We start from the raw sequence: 15,723 nt of genomic DNA, 5'->3' as shown, positions 1-15,723 counted from the left end.
CAGTGGCGGGTGGACTCCCTGCCGGAGGAGCTCAGGCCTTTTGCCTGGAGCACGACCCATCTCCTCTATCTGGGAGTCTACCTTAGCCCCGACGAGGAAGCCTGGCCGGCGAACTGGCAGGAGCTGGAGGCCAAGGTCGCCGCTCGCCTAGGGCGCTGGACAGGACTGCTCCGAGTGCTGTCCTACAGGGGTCGAGCGCTAGTCATAAACCAGCTGGTGGCCGCAATGCTGTGGTACCGGCTGGTCACTTTGACCCCTCCCCCTGCGTTTGTCGCCAAGATACAGAAGAAGCTGGTGGACTTCTTCTGGAACAACAGGAAGCACTGGGTCTCTGTCGCGGTCTTGAGTCTCCCGCTTGAGGAGGGCGGTCAGTCGTTGGTGTGCGTCAGCGCCCAGCTCGCGACTTTCCGTCTTCAGACCCTGCAGAGATACCTTTACGTCGAGCCCCCTCCTAGGTGGTGTGCTCTGGCGAGGTATTTCTTCCGCCAGCAGCTCGACCTCAATTATGACACGCAGCTCCTGTTTGTGAACTTGGGGGGTGCCAGGACCGCCCTCCGGGAGCTGCCTGTCTTTTACAGGGAACTCATCAGGGTCTGGAACAAAGTCTCCACCAAGCGCAGCTCTCCGCCGGCTGGAGTGGCGGCCGTCCTGCAGGAACCGCTGCTCGGGAATCCGTACCTCCACGGCCGAGGCTTCATGTGGCGGTCGGAAGAGAGGGCTGTGGCTGGTGAGGTGACCAGGGTCAGGGACCTGCTCGATGGCGGAGGAGCGGGCTGGATGGCGCCAGTCACGCTGGCGCGGCGCCTAAATTCTGCCAACGTCCGCCGCGCGGCCGATGCCATCGAGTCGCTAAAAACAGCTCTGGGCCCTGACTCCGTTAGGTGTATCGAGGAGGCTCAAGCACGTGGGGAGATCCCGTCCGAACTGACCCCCGTCCGGACGGAATTCCTCATCGGCGCCAAACCCCGGAACCTCCCTCGGGGGCCGGCGCCTCACAACTTGAGCCGCCTCGGGGAAATCCCCTCCGTGCCTTTCAGTTCCGCGCGGAGGGGTTTCCTGTACGGGCTGCTCCTGCACACCCTCAACTTTGCCATCCTCGCCGGCCGTCCGGACACGCCATGGCGTACCATCTTGCCGTCCGGAGGAGGCGGGGTCCCCGATGGAGGGCACTCTACGCAGGGGTCCTCCCACTATTCATCGGGGACTTGGCCTGGAGGGTGGTGCACGGAGCAGTGCCGTGCAACAAATTTTTAAGCCGGTTCACGGACTCCCAGGCCGCCTGCAATTTCTGCGGTCTGGAGGAGTCCGTGTTCCATGTTTTTATTGAGTGCACGAGGTTGCAGCCCCTGTTCCATTATTTGAAGGGGCTGCTCCTGAAATTCTGGCTGCACTTCAGTCCCACCCTCCTGATCTTTGGGCACCCTGTGCGGAGGGGAGCGGGTAGGTCCGAAGGCCTCCTCGTAGGACTGCTCCTGGGCACGGCCAAGGGTGCCATCAGCCGGTCCAGGCAGCGGGCGGTCGAGGGGGTCGTTCAACCTGACTGCCTGCCTCTCTTCCGCTCTTACATCCGGTCCAGGGTGTCCTTGGAGATGGAGCACGCGGTGTCCACCGGTACGCTCGCGGCCTTCCGCGAGAGGTGGGCACCGGAGGGACTGGAGTGCATCATCACGCCCGGCAACCAAATTTTAATTTGATTTTACGTTTTAAAGTTAATTTGTTTTAATTGCCGGTGCTTTTAGTGTCCCCTTCCCTTTTATAGGGGGCACTGGGGAAAAATTGTGATTTTAGTGCCCAAAAAAAAAACCAAAAAAAGAAAAACACAAAAAAAAACAAAAAAAGGGGGGGAAAAAAAGGGCCTTGTAAATGTCTGGAGTGTCACCCAGGTTGGGTGGCACCGTTATTGTTTTATGTTTTCACAGGTAGACTCTAAAAGAGTTTCAATCACAAGGACCAATTGTGGAGCTGTGGAGGCGTGTCCTGCTCAGTTGGAGCTGTGAGCAGTGAGGGAAGCTGCTAGCAACTTGAGCTCCTGCTTGGAGAGCCCTGAGACCAGCCCAGGAACAGAAGGAAGGAAGGGGCTTCACCTTCAACTTTACCCAGAGGGAGAGGAGGAGAAAAGAAAACTTTACAACATCTTTATCATTTCTGCAAAGAGTTGGAGAGAGGGGGAAAAGACCAACAACCAACCAGTGTGGAAGGAGGGAGACTCTACATTCTACAGGTGGGTGTGGGTGCATTTCCCCAAACAGACTTTGTTGTATCGGTGGGGGGAGGAAAGAAGACCACTGAGGGCCGGAACATCGCGGGGGGTGTGTGTGTGTGTGGAAGTGTGCGTGGGGGCCGTGCTTACAACTAGGCCCCCCCCACAATTGGAACCCCCCCCACCCCCCCCCCCCAATTGCCTAGCCTGGGATAGCTGGAGCTACCAGGCTGAAGATTGTTGTTTTTCTCAATCACCCTATTAAAGATCGTTAGGAGTGCCTGGTGGCTCCAGCTACCCCAGGTGAAGACATCTTCTCCCCCCACCTGAAGACCACCTCAAAGACTTTTGTGTTTTGCCATCTGGGGAGTGCACCCACCCACAGCTGCGAGGAGAGACCTGCCCTCGCAGCCCCCCCCCCTTCCCACCCCCCTCTCTCTTTTCTCTGCTACTCTGTTTCTCCCCTCTCTCTCTGAGAACCCTTTCCTTCCAAATTTAAAAAAAAAAAAAAACCAATTAAGACAACTGAGCAGAGGGAGCAAGGCCTCTCCCCAATTGTCAACGAGGGGAGAGGTGCCTCGTTAAGGGCTCCTCTGCTCAGTGAACATAAGAGGCCATTAAAGACCATTAAGGCCTGTGACTTTGGGGTGGGTGTAGCCCTTAAAGGGACCCCGTGATGGCGACCCCATCCACGCCGGTGGCAGGGCCAGCAAGGACGTATGCGCAGGTGGCAACCGCTTCCACAGCACCTCCTGCGCCACCCGCTGCCCTGCCACCATTTAGATTAATTACTAGAAAACACGGGGTCAAGAGCTACACTCACCCCACAATGAGCATTGAGGAGTGCGTGCGGGCGATGGCTGGGGTAGTCGGCCCCTCGGCCATTGTCGCAGCCTCCAGGATGTCTGGGAAGGCCGTGTTCTTCCTGGGGTCGGAGCGGGCGGTGTCCCTGGCCCTTGAAAAGGGGCTCACGGTGGGCGGGACGTTCCTGCCGGTGGACCCTCTCGAGGCCACCGCGCAGAGGGTCATCATTTCCAACGTCCCGCCCTTTGTTTCCGCTGAGCTCCTCCTCCCTCACCTACAACAACTGGGGGAGGTAAGGTCAGGGATCAACCCCATACCGCTCGGCCTCAGGGAGAGCAGCCTGCGCCACGTGTTCTCCTTCCGCCGCCAGCTCTTTGTCCGGCTGGCGCGGGAGGACACGACGGAGGGAGATTTTAATGTGGTGCACGAGGGGACTGCCTACCGCGTCTTCTGGACGTCGGACGGCGTGCGGTGCCATGCCTGCAGGGAGGTGGGGCATGTTCGCAAGAACTGCCCCGCCTCCAAGGCCGCCAAACCACCGAAGGCGGCCAAGGCTGGCGCTGCCGCCACCCCTCCCCCTAGTTGCGTCCGCGTGCCGGGAGCCATGGGTGCGCGGGCATCGTCGGAGGCCTTTGTTTTCAGGGCCTCCGGCGGGGGGGAGGGAGAGCGTCCGACCGGAAAGAAGGCGCGGAACAAGAAGAAACATCTAGAGGCGGGTCCCCTCAGTGCGCCGGATAATTTGACCACCGCGCTCAGCCCAACCCCGTCACCGGCGAGCGCGGGGTGCCCTGAGCCCGTGCCCGAGCCCTTGAACATCACCACAGAGGGGCCCGGGCGCGGGCAAGAAAAGGAAAAGGGGGGGGCGGAGCGGGAGGCCTCGGCAGACATGGAGGTCTCCCTGACTCCGCGCGCCCCCAGGAACAAAAAGAGGCACCGCCCCAATGAGGCGGAGGGGGAACAACATCCCTCCGCGGAGGAGTCGGTGCCCGCCGCGTGTCCCGCGTCCCCCACCAGCGCCCCCAAATTGCGCTGCAGGCGCGAGGAGTCTGTCCCCGGGGAGGGTGAGGTAGTCGAGGCTGCCCAGCCGCTGCCTCCTGGGGATGGCACGGAAGATCTGCCTGTCGTGCGGGGCGTGGGGACCGCGGAGGAATGCGTAGCCGCCGGGCCGGGCGTCCCGGGGACTGAGGCGGGCGAGGCCGAAAAGGCCGAACCTGAGCCCGCCCAGCCAATACCCAACTTCCCCCGGGAGACGCTCGACCCGGCAGAAACAAAATATATTGGTTTTAATGACACCGTAGATGCTGGGCCGGGGGGTGGCAGCGGGGAGGGGGAGGAACACCCACCCTCGCCCCTTACTTTGGAGCTGGAGCACTTGGAGGGCCTGGGGATTTCCTATGGCCGGGTCTCTCCTTGTTCTCCGGTTCCTGGGGCGGAGGGGGAACCCCTTCCGCTGTCATTTCCCGACCCAGCACCATTTTTAAAAGAGCCCAGTGGGGACTCCTCTGCCGACGATCCTGGGGGTGGGATCGGGGCAGTGCCAGGGCCGGTTGGAGCGGCCGGTTCATTTGCCGTACCTTGTGCGGTCGATGGGCCGGCTGCTGGCGGCCACCTCCCGGAGGAGGACGGGGACTCGGTGGGGGACGCGGGTGAAGACCTAGAGACCACCGCCAGGGAGGCGGTGGATCTGCTCGCGGCCGCCGCTGAGGCCCTCCTCGTTCCTGCAAAGGAACTCCGGGACTTTTTGGCCCAGAGCCGGGGTCGCCGCGACCAAGCCCGACTGGCCCTGGAAAAATGGTCCGAGCCGGAGCTGATCAAGGGGTCCGTCCGCGCCGCCGTTAAAACCTTGGCCGCGGGCGGGCCCTTGACAAAGGAGCAGCACCTTGAGCTGCGCGAGCTCGAGGGACTCCTCGCTGGGCTGCGGAGGGAGCGGAGTTCAACAAAAGACTCCGCTCCCTCCCCCACAATAGGTTAAGGTAGAGGTTGCACTATGCTTTTGTCATGAAGATAACCATAGCCAGCCTCAACATCAACGGCGGCAGAGGGGCACGCCGTAGATTTGACAATTTTTCGCTCCTGCGGGAGGGGAAATATGCGGTGTGCTTCCTGCAAGAAACCCACACCGTTCCGGGAGACGAAGCCACGTGGCTCCTGGAATGGCAAGGAGAGGTCCGCATGAGCCACCTCACCGCCATTTCTAGTGGGGTGGCCATCTTGCTGGGCCCGCATTTTCAGCCGGAGATCTTGGGGGTCGAGGAGCCCGTGCCAGGCCGCTTGCTGCACGTAACGGTTCGCCTGGGGGACGTGCCGCTCCATCTCGTGAACGTGTACGCCCCTCATCCCGGCCCGCAGCAAACGCGCTTCTTTGAAGAGGTGTCCGCTCTTCTTGGCTCCGTCGACGTCGGCGACTGCATTGTCCTCGGGGGGGATTTTAACTGCACCCTCGAGGCGAGGGACCGCTCCGGTGCCCCGCAGTGCATGACGGCGATGGAGAAGTTGAGGGACCTGGTCGGGTCCTTCGACTTGGTGGACGTCTGGCGAAATCTCCACCCCGACTCCAGCGCCTTTACTTGGGTGAGGCCTGGAGTTGGATGGTCTAGAGTCGACCGCCTTTACGTGTCTCGGGCGTACGTTTCCTGCGTCCCGGCGGCCTCCATGCGGCCGGTGCCGTGTTCGGACCACCACCTGGTGTGGGCGGAGCTCGCTTCGCTCCGCGCGAGGACGGGGTCCGCGTACTGGCACTTTAACAACCGGCTGCTGGAGGACGTGCGGTTCCAGGACTCGTTCCGTCGATTCTGGTCCGACTGGAGAAGGAAGCAGGGGGGCTTCCCCTCCTTGAGGCTATGGTGGGACGTGGGCAAGGCTCACGTCCGCGTCTTCTGTCAAGAGTACGCGAGGGGGTCGACCAAGAGGCGGGCGGCCAGAGTCGGGCGCCTAGAAAAAGAGGTGCTCGACCTGGAAGCCCGTCTCGGTCAAGTCGTCCAGGACCCGGCCCTGCGGACGGTGTACGAAGCGAAGAAGGCCGCGCTGAAGGACCTGCAGCTCGTCGGGTCCCGAGGCGCGTTCGTGAGGTCGCGGATCCGGTTCCTGCGGGATCTGGACCGCGGCTCCCCCTTCTTCTACTCGCTGGAAAAAAGGCAGAGTGTCCGTAAGCAGCTCTTGACGCTGCTGGCCGACGACGGCTCTCTCGTCTCGGATCCGGAGGGCGTCAACAACAGGGTCCGTGAATATTACGGGGCTCTGTTCTCTCCGGATCCGTCCAGCGAGGAAGCGCGTAGAGTTTTGTGGGAGGACCTGCCGAAGGTCAGCCCGGAGGGCGCCGAAAATCTGGAAGCTCCGCTAAGCCTGGCGGAGCTGACCGGTGCCCTCGCCCGGCTCTCGAGGGGAAAATCCCCGGGGCTGGACGGGCTGACCGTGGAGTTCCACAGGGCGTTCTGGGACGTCCTGGGGGGCGACTACGCGCGGGTCCTGGGGGAAAGTCTGGCGACCGGGGAGATGCCCCTCTCTTGGCGCAGGGCAGTCATCGTCCTGCTGCCTAAGAAGGGCGATCTCCGCCTCCTTAAGAACTGGCGCCCGGTCTCCCTCCTCAGCACGGACTACAAAATCTTCGCCAGGGCGATGTCTGCTCGCCTTGGTGCCGTGCTGGACCACATGATCCACCCCGACCAGTCATACACGGTCCCGGGCCGGACAATCCACGATAACATCCATCTGGTCCGGGACCTCATCCATTGTTCCCAGGAGGCTGGTCTGTCGGTCGCCTTCCTATCCCTCGACCAAGAGAAGGCGTTCGACAGGGTGGATCACGACTATCTGCTCGGAACTCTGCGCGCTTTCGGGTTCGGGACGCATTTCGTCGCCCGGATCCGACTTTTGTACGCCGCCGCGGAGTGTCTGATTAAGGTTAACGGGTCCTTGACGGCGCCCCTTCGCTTTAGGAGAGGGGTGCGCCAGGGATGCCCCATGTCCGGCCAGTTATACGCCGTTTGCGTGGAGCCTTTCCTGCGCCTCTTGCGGACGAGGTTGACGGGACTGGCTCTGCAAGGGCCGGGCGTGGAGGTCGTCCTCTCGGCTTACGCCGATGACGTGCTCCTCGCGGTAGAGGATCCCGCTGACCTGCGGAGGATGCGTGAGTGCCAGGAGATTTACTCGGCCGCGTCCTCCGCCAGGATCAACTGGGAGAAATGTTCCGGACTCCTGGTGGGTCAGTGGCGGGTGGACTCCCTGCCGGAGGAGCTCAGGCCTTTTGCCTGGAGCACGACCCATCTCCTCTATCTGGGAGTCTACCTTAGCCCCGACGAGGAAGCCTGGCCGGCGAACTGGCAGGAGCTGGAGGCCAAGGTCGCCGCTCGCCTAGGGCGCTGGACAGGACTGCTCCGAGTGCTGTCCTACAGGGGTCGAGCGCTAGTCATAAACCAGCTGGTGGCCGCAATGCTGTGGTACCGGCTGGTCACTTTGACCCCTCCCCCTGCGTTTGTCGCCAAGATACAGAAGAAGCTGGTGGACTTCTTCTGGAACAACAGGAAGCACTGGGTCTCTGTCGCGGTCTTGAGTCTCCCGCTTGAGGAGGGCGGTCAGTCGTTGGTGTGCGTCAGCGCCCAGCTCGCGACTTTCCGTCTTCAGACCCTGCAGAGATACCTTTACGTCGAGCCCCCTCCTAGGTGGTGTGCTCTGGCGAGGTATTTCTTCCGCCAGCAGCTCGACCTCAATTATGACACGCAGCTCCTGTTTGTGAACTTGGGGGGTGCCAGGACCGCCCTCCGGGAGCTGCCTGTCTTTTACAGGGAACTCATCAGGGTCTGGAACAAAGTCTCCACCAAGCGCAGCTCTCCGCCGGCTGGAGTGGCGGCCGTCCTGCAGGAACCGCTGCTCGGGAATCCGTACCTCCACGGCCGAGGCTTCATGTGGCGGTCGGAAGAGAGGGCTGTGGCTGGTGAGGTGACCAGGGTCAGGGACCTGCTCGATGGCGGAGGAGCGGGCTGGATGGCGCCAGTCACGCTGGCGCGGCGCCTAAATTCTGCCAACGTCCGCCGCGCGGCCGATGCCATCGAGTCGCTAAAAACAGCTCTGGGCCCTGACTCCGTTAGGTGTATCGAGGAGGCTCAAGCATGTGGGGAGATCCCGTCCGAACTGACCCCCGTCCGGACGGAATTCCTCATCGGCGCCAAACCCCGGAACCTCCCTCGGGGGCCGGCGCCTCACAACTTGAGCCGCCTCGGGGAAATCCCCTCCGTGCCTTTCAGTTCCGCGCGGAGGGGTTTCCTGTACGGGCTGCTCCTGCACACCCTCAACTTTGCCATCCTCGCCGGCCGTCCGGACACGCCATGGCGCACCATCTTGCCGTCCGGAGGAGGCGGGGGTCCCCGATGGAGGGCACTCTACGCAGGGGTCCTCCCACTATTCATCGGGGACTTGGCCTGGAGGGTGGTGCACGGAGCAGTGCCGTGCAACAAATTTTTAAGCCGGTTCACGGACTCCCAGGCCGCCTGCAATTTCTGCGGTCTGGAGGAGTCCGTGTTCCATGTTTTTATTGAATGCACAAGGTTGCAGCCCCTGTTCCACTATTTGAAGGGGCTGCTCCTGAAATTCTGGCTGCACTTCAGTCCCACTCTCCTGATCTTTGGGCACCCTGTGCGGAGGGCAGCGGGTAGGTCCGAAGGCCTCCTCGTAGGACTGCTCCTGGGCACGGCCAAGGGTGCCATCAGCCGGTCCAGGCAGCGGGCGGTCGAGGGGGTCGTTCAACCTGACTGCCTGCCTCTCTTCCGCTCTTACATCCGATCCAGGGTGTCCTTGGAGATGGAGCACGCGGTGTCCACCGGTACGCTCGCGGCCTTCCGCGAGAGGTGGGCACCGGAGGGACTGGAGTGCATCATCACGCCCGGCAACCAAATTTTAATTTGATTTTACGTTTTAAAGTTTAATTTGTTTTAATTGCCGGTGCTTTTAGTGTCCCCCTCTCCTTTTATAGGGGGCACTGGAAAAAGGAAAAATTTGATTTTAGTGCCCCAAAAAAAAAACACAAAAAAATAAATAAAAAAGGGGCCTTGTAAATGTCTTGTGTGTGTCATCCAGGTCGGGTGGCACGGATACATGTTTTATGTTTTTGCAGGTGAACTCCAAAAAGAGTTTCAATCACAAGGACCAATTGTGGAGCTGTGGAGGCGTGTCCTGCTCAGTTGGAGCTGTGAGCAGTGAGGGAAGCTGCTAGCAACTTGAGCTCCTGCTTGGAGAGCCCTGAGACCAGCCCAGGAACAGAAGGAAGGAAGGGGCTTCAACACAACTTTTATCCAGAGGGAGAGGAGGAGAACAGAAAACATTTAAACAACTTTACCATTTCTGCAAGGAGTTGGAGAGAGGGGGAAAAGACCAACAACATCCAGTGTGGAAGGAGGGAGACTCAACATTCTACAGGTGGGTGTGGGTGCATTTCCCCAAAAAGACTTTGTTGTTTCGGTGGGGGGAGGAAAGAAGACCACTGAGGGCCGGAACATCGCGGGGGGTGTGTGTGTGTGTGTGTGGTAGTGTGCGTGGGGGCCGTGCTTACAACTGGGCCCCCCCCACAATTGGAACCCCCCCCACCCCCCACATTTGCCTAGCCTGGGATAGCTGGAGCTACCAGGCTGAAGATTGTCACCAATCACCCAATTAAAGATCGTTAGGAGTGCCTGGTGGCTCCAGCTACCCCAGGTGAAGACATCTTCTCCCCCCACCTGAAGACCACCCCAAAGACTTTTGTGTTTTGCCATCTGGGGAGTGCACCCACCCACAGCTGCGAGGGGAGACCTGCCCTCGCAGTCCCCCCCTTCCCACCCCCCCTCTCTCTTTCTCTGTTACTCTGTTTCTCCCCTCTCTCTCTGAGAGCCTCTTTCTTCCAAATTTAATTTAAAAAAAAAATAAAAAAAAAAAACATTTAAGACAACTGAGCAGAGGGAGCAAGGCCCCTCCCCAATTGCCAACTAGGGGAGAGGTACCTCATTAAGGGCTCCTCTGCTCAGTCAATCTACAAGAGGCCTAATAAAGACCATTAAGGCCTGTGACTTTGGGGTGGGTGTAGCCCTTAAAGGGACCCCGTGATGGCGACCCCATCCACGCCGGTGGCAGGGCCAGCAAGGTCGTATGCGCAGGCGGTGTCCACATCCACGGCACCTCCTGCGCCAGCCGCTGCCCTGCCACCTTTCAGACTAATAACAAAAAAACACGGGGTCAAGAGCTACACTCACCCCACAATGAGCATCGAGGAGTGCGTGCGGGCGATGGCTGGGGTAGTCGGCCCCTCGGCCATTGTCGCAGCCTCCAAGATGTCTGGGAAGGCCGTGTTCTTCCTGGGGTCGGAGCGGGCGGTGTCCCTGGCCCTTGAAAAGGGGCTCACGGTGGGCGGGACGTTCCTGCCGGTGGACCCTCTCGAGGCCACCGCGCAGAGGGTCATCATTTCAAACGTCCCGCCCTTTGTTCCCGCTGAGCTCCTCCTCCCTCACCTACACCAACTGGGGGAGGTAAGGTCGGGGATCAACCCCATACCGCTCGGCCTCAGGGAGAACAGCCTGCGCCACGTGTTCTCCTTCCGCCGCCAGCTCTTTGTCCGGCTGGCGCGGGAGGAGACGACGGAGGGGAGCTTTAATGTGGTGCACGAGGGGACTGCCTACCGCGTCTTCTGGACGTCGGACGGCGTGCGGTGCCATGCCTGTAGGGAGGTGGGGCATGTTCGTAAGAACTGCCCCGCCTCCAAGGCCGCCAAACCACCGAAGGCGGCCAAGGCTGGCACCGCCGCCACCCCTCCCCCTAGTTGCGTCCGCGTGCCGGGAGCCATGGGTGCGCGGGCATCGTCGGAGGCCTTTGTTTTCAGGGCCTCCGGCGGGGGGGAGGGAGAGCGTTCGACCGGAAAGAAGGCGCGGAAGAAGGCGAAACATCTCGAGGCGGGTCCCCTCGGTGCGCCGGAAAGTCTGACCACCGCGCTCAGCCCAACCCAGTCACCGGCGAGCGCGGGGTGCCCCGAGCCCGTGCCCGGGCCCTTGAATACCACCACAGAGGGGCCCAGGCGCGGGCAAGAAAAGGAAAAGGGGGGGGCGGAGCGGGAGGCCTCGGCAGACATGGAGGTCTCCCTGACTCCGCGCGCCCCCAGGAACAAAAAGAGGCACCGCCCCAATGAGGCGGAGGGGGAACAACATCCCTCCGCGGAGGAGGCGGTGCCCGCCGCGTGTCCCGCGTCCCCCACCAGCGCCCCCAAATTGCGCTGCAGGCGCGAGGAGTCTTTCCCCGGGGAGGGTGAGACAGTTGAGGCTGCCCAGCCTCTGCCTCCCGGGGATGGAGTGGAAGATCTGCCTGTCGTGGGGGGCGTGGGGACCGCGGAGGAATGCGTAGCCGCCGGGCCGGGCGTCCCGGGGACTGAGGCGGGCGAGGCCGAAAAGGCCGAACCTGAGCCCGCCCAGCTATTACCCAACTTCCCCCGGGAGTTGCTCGACCCGGCAGAGAATGAAACAAATAATTATGACACTGTAGATGCTGGGCCGGGGGGTGGCAGCGGGGAGGGGGAGGAACACCCACCCTCGCCCCTTACTTTGGAGCTGGAGCACTTGGAGGGCCTGGGGATTTCCTATGGCCGGGTCTCTCCTTGTTCTCCGGTTCCTGGGGCGGAGGGGGAACCCCTTCCGCTGTCATTTCCCGACCCAGCACCATTTTTAAAAGAGCCCAGTGGGGACTCCTCTGCCGACGATCCTGGGGGTGGGATCGGGGCAGTGCCAGGGCCGGTTGGAGCGGCCGGTTCATTTGCCGTACCTTGTGCGGTCGATGGGCCGGCTGCTGGCGGCCACCTCCCGGAGGAGGACGGGGACTCGGTGGGGGACGCGGGTGAAGACCTAGAGACCACCGCCAGTGAGGCGGTGGATCTGCTCGCGGCCGCCGCTGAGGCCCTCCTCGTTCCTGCAAAGGAACTCCGGGACTTTTTGGCCCAGAGCCGGGGTCGCCGCGACCAAGCCCGACTGGCCCTGGAAAAATGGTCCGAGCCGGAGCTGATCAAGGGGTCCGTCCGCGCCGCCGTTAAAACCTTGGCCGCGGGCGGGCCCTTGACAAAGGAGCAGCACCTTGAGCTGCGCGAGCTCGAGGGACTCCTCGCTGGGCTGCGGAGGGAGCGGAGTTCAACAAAAGACTCCGCTCCCTCCCCCACAATAGGTTAAGGTAGAGGTTGCACTATGCTTTTGCCATGAAGATAACCATAGCCAGCCTCAACATCAACGGTGGCAGAGGGGCACGCCGTAGATTTGACAATTTTTCGCTCCTGCGGGAGGGGAAATATGCGGTGTGCTTCCTGCAAGAAACCCACACCGTTCCGGGAGACGAAGCCACGTGGCTCCTGGAATGGCAAGGAGAGGTCCGCATGAGCCACCTCACCGCCATTTCTAGTGGGGTGGCCATCTTGCTGGGCCCGCATTTTCAGCCGGAGATCTTGGGGGTCGAGGAGCCCGTGCCAGGCCGCTTGCTGCACGTAACGGTTCGCCTGGGGGACGTGCCGCTCCATCTCGTGAACGTGTACGCCCCTCATCCCGGCCCGCAGCAAACGCGCTTCTTTGAAGAGGTGTCCGCTCTTCTTGGCTCCGTCGACGTCGGCGACTGCATTGTCCTCGGGGGGGATTTTAACTGCACCCTCGAGGCGAGGGACCGCTCCGGTGCCCCGCAGTGCATGACGGCGATGGAGAAGTTGAGGGACCTGGTCGGGTCCTTCGACTTGGTGGACGTCTGGCGAAATCTCCACCCCGACTCCAGCGCCTTTACTTGGGTGAGGCCTGGAGTTGGATGGTCTAGAGTCGACCGCCTTTACGTGTCTCGGGCGTACGTTTCCTGCGTCCCGGCGGCCTCCATGCGGCCGGTGCCGTGTTCGGACCACCACCTGGTGTGGGCGGAGCTCGCTTCGCTCCGCGCGAGGACGGGGTCCGCGTACTGGCACTTTAACAACCGGCTGCTGGAGGACGTGTGGTTCCAGGACTCGTTCCGTCGATTCTGGTCCGACTGGAGAAGGAAGCAGGGGGGCTTCCCCTCCTTGAGGCTATGGTGGGACGTGGGCAAGGCTCACGTCCGCGTCTTCTGTCAAGAGTACGCGAGGGGGTCGACCAAGAGGCGGGCGGCCAGAGTCGGGCGCCTAGAAAAAGAGGTGCTCGACCTGGAAGCCCGTCTCGGTCAAGTCGTCCAGGACCCGGCCCTGCGGACGGTGTACGAAGCGAAGAAGGCCGCGCTGAAGGACCTGCAGCTCGTCGGGTCCCGAGGCGCGTTCGTGAGGTCGCGGATCCGGTTCCTGCGGGATCTGGACCGCGGCTCCCCCTTCTTCTACTCGCTGGAAAAAAGGCAGAGTGTCCGTAAGCAGCTCTTGACGCTGCTGGCCGACGACGGCTCTCTCGTCTCGGATCCGGAGGGCGTCAACAACAGGGTCCGTGAATATTACGGGGCTCTGTTCTCTCCGGATCCGTCCAGCGAGGAAGCGCGTAGAGTTTTGTGGGAGGACCTGCCGAAGGTCGGCCCGGAGGGCGCCGAAAATCTGGAAGCTCCGCTAAGCCTGGCGGAGCTGACCGGTGCCCTCGCCCGGCTCTCGAGGGGAAAATCCCCGGGGCTGGACGGGCTGACCGTGGAGTTCCACAGGGCGTTCTGGGACGTCCTGGGGAGCGACTACGCGCGGGTCCTGGGGGAAAGTCTGGCGACCGGGGAGATGCCCCTCTCTTGGCGCAGGGCAGTCATCGTCCTGCTGCCTAAGAAGGGCGATCTCCGCCTCCTTAAGAACTGGCGCCCGGTCTCCCTCCTCAGCACGGACTACAAAATCTTCGCCAGGGCGATGTCTGCTCGCCTTGGTGCCGTGCTGGACCACATGATCCACCCCGACCAGTCATACACGGTCCCGGGCCGGACGATCCACGACAACATCCATCTGGTCCGGGACCTCATCCATTGCTCCCAGGAGGCTGGTCTGTCGGTCGCCTTCCTATCCCTCGACCAAGAGAAGGCGTTCGACAGGGTGGATCACGACTATCTGCTCGGAACTCTGCGCGCTTTCGGGTTCGGGACGCATTTCGTCGCCCGGATCCGACTTTTGTACGCCGCCGCGGAGTGTCTGATTAAGGTTAACGGGTCCTTGACGGCGCCCCTTCGCTTTAGGAGAGGGGTGCGCCAGGGATGCCCCATGTCCGGCCAGTTATACGCCGTTTGCGTGGAGCCTTTCCTGCGCCTCTTGCGGACGAGGTTGACGGGACTGGCTCTGCAAGGGCCGGGCGTGGAGGTCGTCCTCTCGGCTTACGCCGATGACGTGCTCCTCGCAGTAGAGGATCCCGCTGACCTGCGGAGGATGCGTGAGTGCCAGGAGATTTACTCGGCCGCGTCCTCCGCCAGGATCAACTGGGAGAAATGTTCCGGACTCCTGGTGGGTCAGTGGCGGGTGGACTCCCTGCCGGAGGAGCTCAGGCCTTTTGCCTGGAGCACGACCCATCTCCTCTATCTGGGAGTCTACCTTAGCCCCGACGAGGAAGCCTGGCCGGCGAACTGGCAGGAGCTGGAGGCCAAGGTCGCCGCTCGCCTAGGGCGCTGGACAGGACTGCTCCGAGTGCTGTCCTACAGGGGTCGAGCGCTAGTCATAAACCAGCTGGTGGCCGCAATGCTGTGGTACCGGCTGGTCACTTTGACCCCTCCCCCTGCGTTTGTCGCCAAGATACAGAAGAAGCTGGTGGACTTCTTCTGGAACAACAGGAAGCACTGGGTCTCTGTCGCGGTCTTGAGTCTCCCGCTTGAGGAGGGCGGTCAGTCGTTGGTGTGCGTCAGCGCCCAGCTCGCGACTTTCCGTCTTCAGACCCTGCAGAGATACCTTTACGTCGAGCCCCCTCCTAGGTGGTGTGCTCTGGCGAGGTATTTCTTCCGCCAGCAGCTCGACCTCAATTATGACACGCAGCTCCTGTTTGTGAACTTGGGGGGTGCCAGGACCGCCCTCCGGGAGCTGCCTGTCTTTTACAGGGAACTCATCAGGGTCTGGAACAAAGTCTCCACCAAGCGCAGCTCTCCGCCGGCTGGAGTGGCGGCCGTCCTGCAGGAGCCGCTGCTCGGGAATCCGTACCTCCACGGCCGAGGCTTCATGTGGCGGTCGGAAGAGAGGGCTGTGGCTGGTGAGGTGACCAGGGTCAGGGACCTGCTCGATGGCGGAGGAGCGGGCTGGATGGCGCCAGTCACGCTGGCGCGGCGCCTAAATTCTGCCAACGTCCGCCGCGCGGCCGATGCCATCGAGTCGCTAAAAACAGCTCTGGGCCCTGACTCCGTTAGGTGTATCGAGGAGGCTCAAGCACGTGGGGAGATCCCGTCCGAACTGACCCCCGTCCGGACGGAATTCCTCATCGGCGCCAAACCCCGGAACCTCCCTCGGGGGCCGGCGCCTCACAACTTGAGCCGCCTCGGGGAAATCCCCTCCGTGCCTTTCAGTTCCGCGCGGAGGGGTTTCCTGTACGGGCTGCTCCTGCACACCCTCAACTTTGCCATCCTCGCCGGCCGTCCGGACACGCCATGGCGCACCATCTTGCCGTCCGGAGGAGGCGGGGGTCCCCGATGGAGGGCACTCTACGCAGGGGTCCTCCCACTATTCATCGGGGACTTGGCCTGGAGGGTGGTGCACGGAGCAGTGCCGTGCAACAAATTTTTAAGCCGGTTCACGGACTCCCAGGCCGCCTGCAATTTCTGCGGTCTGGAGGAGTCCGTGTTCCATGTTT

The sequence above is a fragment of the Pristiophorus japonicus genome, chromosome 2 (genome assembly GCF_044704955.1).
Source record: "Pristiophorus japonicus isolate sPriJap1 chromosome 2, sPriJap1.hap1, whole genome shotgun sequence".
Lineage (NCBI taxonomy): Eukaryota > Metazoa > Chordata > Chondrichthyes > Pristiophoridae > Pristiophorus > Pristiophorus japonicus.
This window is presented reverse-complemented; position numbering follows the sequence as displayed.